This window comes from Oncorhynchus keta, chromosome 28 (genome assembly GCF_023373465.1).
Source record: "Oncorhynchus keta strain PuntledgeMale-10-30-2019 chromosome 28, Oket_V2, whole genome shotgun sequence".
Classification (NCBI taxonomy): Eukaryota; Metazoa; Chordata; class Actinopteri; order Salmoniformes; family Salmonidae; genus Oncorhynchus; species Oncorhynchus keta.
In genome coordinates this window covers 1,411,394-1,416,393 of record NC_068448.1, presented here as the reverse complement: position 1 = coordinate 1,416,393, position 5,000 = coordinate 1,411,394, and the positions used below count along the sequence as shown (strand labels likewise).

Here is a 5,000-nt window from a genome sequence, read left to right as displayed (position 1 = left end):
AGATAGCTAGGTGGACCAGTCATAGTCAGTACATTCATCTCCAGATAGCTAGGTGGACCAGTCATAGTCAGGACATTCATCTCCAGATAGCTAGGTGGACCAGTCATAGTCAGGACATTCATCTTCAGATAGCTAGGTGGACCAGTCATAGTCAGGACATTCATCTTCAGATAGCTAGGTGGACCAGTCATAGTCAGTACATTCATCTACAGATAGCTAGGTGGACCAGTCATAGTCAGGACATTCATCTTCAGATAGCTAGGTGGACCAGTCATAGTCAGGACATTCATCTACAGATAGCTAGGAGGACCAGTCATAGTCAGTACATTAATCTTCAGATAGCTAGGTGGACCAGTCATAGTCAGTACATTCATCTCCAGATAGCTAGGTGGACCAGTCATAGTCAGGACATTCATCTTCAGATAGCTAGGTGGACCAGTCATAGTCAGTACATTCATCTTCAGATAGCTAGGTGGACCAGTCATAGTCAGTACATTCATCTTCAGATAGCTAGGTGGACCAGTCATAGTCAGGACATTCATCTACAGATAGCTAGGTGGACCAGTCATAGTCAGTACATTCATCTACAGATAGCTAGGTGGACCAGTCATAGTCAGTACATTCATCTCCAGATAGCTAGGTGGACCAGTCATAGTCAGTACATTCATCTTCAGATAGCTAGGTGGACCAGTCATAGTCAGGACATTCATCTTCAGATAGCTAGGTGGACCAGTCATAGTCAGTACATTCATCTCCAGATAGCTAGGTGGACCAGTCATAGTCAGTACATTCATCTCCAGATAGCTAGGTGGACCAGTCAGTCAGTACATTCATCTCCAGATAGCTAGGTGGACCAGTCATAGTCATCTCTTCAGATAGCTAGGTGGACCAGTCATAGTCAGGACATTCATCTTCAGATAGCTAGGTGGACCAGTCATAGTCAGTACATTCATCTTCAGATAGCTAGGTGGACCAGTCATAGTCAGTACATTCATCTTCAGATAGCTAGGTGGACCAGTCATAGTCAGTACATTCATCTTCAGATAGCTAGGTGGACCAGTCATAGTCAGGACATTCATCTTCAGATAGCTAGGTGGACCAGTCATAGTCAGTACATTCATCTTCAGATAGCTAGGTGGACCAGTCATAGTCAGTACATTCATCTCCAGATAGCTAGGTGGACCAGTCATAGTCAGGACATTCATCTTCAGATAGCTAGGTGGACCAGTCATAGTCAGTACATTCATCTTCAGATAGCTAGGTGGACCAGTCATAGTCAGTACATTCATCAGATAGCTAGGTGGACCAGTCATAGTCAGTACATTCATCTTCAGATAGCTAGGTGGACCAGTCATAGTCAGGACATTCATCTTCAGATAGCTAGGTGGACCAGTCATAGTCAGTACATTCATCTCCAGATAGCTAGGAGGACCAGTCATAGTCAGGACATTCATCTCCAGATAGCTAGGTGGACCAGTCATAGTCAGGACATTCATCTTCAGATAGCTAGGTGGACCAGTCATAGTCAGGACATTCATCTTCAGATAGCTAGGTGGACCAGTCATAGTCAGTACATTCATCTACAGATAGCTAGGTGGACCAGTCATAGTCAGGACATTCATCTTCAGATAGCTAGGTGGACCAGTCATAGTCAGGACATTCATCTTCAGATAGCTAGGTGGACCAGTCATAGTCAGGACATTCATCTTCAGATAGCTAGGTGGACCAGTCATAGTCAGGATATTCATCTCCAGATAGCTAGGTGGACCAGTCATAGTCAGTACATTCATCTCCAGATAGCTAGGTGGACCAGTCATAGTCAGTACATTCATCTCCAGATAGCTAGGTGGACCAGTCATAGTCAGTACATTCATCTCCAGATAGCTAGGTGGACCAGTCATAGTCAGGACATTCATCTACAGATAGCTAGGTGGACCAGTCATAGTCAGGACATTCATCTACAGATAGCTAGGTGGACCAGTCATAGTCAGGACATTCATCTTCAGATAGCTAGGTGGACCAGTCATAGTCAGGACATTCATCTTCAGATAGCTAGGTGGACCAGTCATAGTCAGTACATTCATCTTCAGATAGCTAGGTGGACCAGTCATAGTCAGTACATTCATCTCCAGATAGCTAGGTGGACCAGTCATAGTCAGGACATTCATCTTCAGATAGCTAGGTGGACCAGTCATAGTCAGTACATTCATCTTCAGATAGCTAGGTGGACCAGTCATAGTCAGTACATTCATCAGATAGCTAGGTGGACCAGTCATAGTCAGTACATTCATCTTCAGATAGCTAGGTGGACCAGTCATAGTCAGGACATTCATCTTCAGATAGCTAGGTGGACCAGTCATAGTCAGTACATTCATCTTCAGATAGCTAGGTGGACCAGTCATAGTCAGGACATTCATCTTCAGATAGCTAGGTGGACCAGTCATAGTCAGGACATTCATCTTCAGATAGCTAGGTGGACCAGTCATAGTCAGTACATTCATCTACAGATAGCTAGGTGGACCAGCCATAGTCAGTACATTCATCTTCAGATAGCTAGGTGGACCAGTCATAGTCAGTACATTCATCTTCAGATAGCTAGGTGGACCAGTCATAGTCAGGACATTCATCTACAGATAGCTAGGTGGACCAGTCATAGTCAGGACATTCATCTTCAGATAGCTAGGTGGACCAGTCATAGTCAGGACATTCATCTACAGATAGCTAGGTGGACCAGTCATAGTCAGGACATTCATCTTCAGATAGCTAGGTGGACCAGTCATAGTCAGGACATTCATCTTCAGATAGCTAGGTGGACCAGTCATAGTCAGGACATTCATCTTCAGATAGCTAGGTGGACCAGTCATAGTCAGTACATTCATCTCCAGATAGCTAGGTGGACCAGTCATAGTCAGGACATTCATCTTCAGATAGCTAGGTGGACCAGTCATAGTCAGGACATTCATCTCCAGATAGCTAGGTGGACCAGTCATAGTCAGTACATTCATCTTCAGATAGCTTGGTGGACCAGTCATAGTCAGTACATTCATCTTCAGATAGCTAGGTGGACCAGTCATAGTCAGGACATTCATCTCCAGATAGCTAGGTGGACCAGTCATAGTCAGTACATTCATCTCCAGATAGCTAGGTGGACCAGTCATAGTCAGTACATTCATCTCCAGATAGCTAGGTGGACCAGTCATAGTCAGGACATTCATCTACAGATAGCTAGGTGGACCAGTCATAGTCAGTACATTCATCTTCAGATAGCTAGGTGGAACAGTCATAGTCAGTACATTCATCTCCAGATAGCTAGGTGGACCAGTCATAGTCAGGACATTCATCTTCAGATAGCTAGGTGGACCAGTCATAGTCAGGACATTCATCTCCAGATAGCTAGGTGAACCAGTCATAGTCAGGACATTCATCTTCAGATAGCTAGGTGGACCAGTCATAGTCAGGACATTCATCTTCAGATAGCTAGGTGGACCAGTCATAGTCAGGACATTCATCTTCAGATAGCTAGGTGGACCAGTCATAGTCAGGACATTCATCTCCAGATAGCTAGGTGGACCAGTCATAGTCAGGACATTCATCTTCAGATAGCTAGGTGGACCAGTCATAGTCAGGACATTCATCTTCAGATAGCTAGGTGGACCAGTCATAGTCAGGACATTCATCTTCAGATAGCTAGGTGGACCAGTCATAGTCAGGACATTCATCTACAGATAGCTAGGTGGACCAGTCATAGTCAGGACATTCATCTCCAGATAGCTAGGTGAACCAGTCATAGTCAGGACATTCATCTTCAGATAGCTAGGTGGACCAGTCATAGTCAGTACATTCATCTTCAGATAGCTAGGTGGACCAGTCATAGTCAGTACATTCATCTCCAGATAGCTAGGTGGACCAGTCATAGTCAGGACATTCATCTTCAGATAGCTAGGTGGACCAGTCATAGTCAGTACATTCATCTTCAGATAGCTAGGTGGACCAGTCATAGTCAGTACATTCATCAGATAGCTAGGTGGACCAGTCATAGTCAGTACATTCATCTTCAGATAGCTAGGTGGACCAGTCATAGTCAGGACATTCATCTTCAGATAGCTAGGTGGACCAGTCATAGTCAGTACATTCATCTCCAGATAGCTAGGAGGACCAGTCATAGTCAGGACATTCATCTCCAGATAGCTAGGTGGACCAGTCATAGTCAGGACATTCATCTTCAGATAGCTAGGTGGACCAGTCATAGTCAGGACATTCATCTCCAGATAGCTAGGTGGACCAGTCATAGTCAGGACATTCATCTACAGATAGCTAGGTGGACCAATCACAGTCAGGACATTCATCTTCAGATAGCTAGGTGGACCAGTCATAGTCAGGACATTCATCTCCAGATAGCTAGGTGGACCAGTCATAGTCAGGACATTCATCTACAGATAGCTAGGTGGACCAGTCATAGTCAGGACATTCATCTACAGATAGCTAGGTGGACCAGTCATAGTCAGGACATTCATCTGCAGATAGCTAGGTGGACCAGTCATAGTCAGGACATTCATCTACAGATAGCTAGGTGGACCAGTCATAGTCAGTACATTCATCTTCAGATAGCTAGGTGGACCAGTCATAGTCAGTACATTCATCTCCAGATAGCTAGGTGGACCAGTCATAGTCAGGACATTCATCTTCAGATAGCTAGGTGGACCAGTCATAGTCAGTACATTCATCTTCAGATAGCTAGGTGGACCAGTCATAGTCAGTACATTCATCAGATAGCTAGGTGGACCAGTCATAGTCAGTACATTCATCTTCAGATAGCTAGGTGGACCAGTCATAGTCAGGACATTCATCTTCAGATAGCTAGGTGGACCAGTCATAGTCAGGACATTCATCTTCAGATAGCTAGGTGGACCAGTCATAGTCAGGACATTCATCTTCAGATAGCTAGGTGTGGGGACATTCATCTCCAGATAGCATGGACCAGTCATAGTCAGGACATTCAT

The 5,000-nt window shown here is 44.8% G+C and overlaps 1 protein-coding gene across 3 annotated transcripts in view; it reads right to left on the bottom strand.

Moving 5' to 3' along the window:
• Positions 1–5,000, bottom strand: part of LOC118381085 (rho-related GTP-binding protein RhoA-A-like) — a 15,286-nt gene that overhangs the window by 8,167 nt on the left and 2,119 nt on the right. The window lies entirely within an intron of this gene.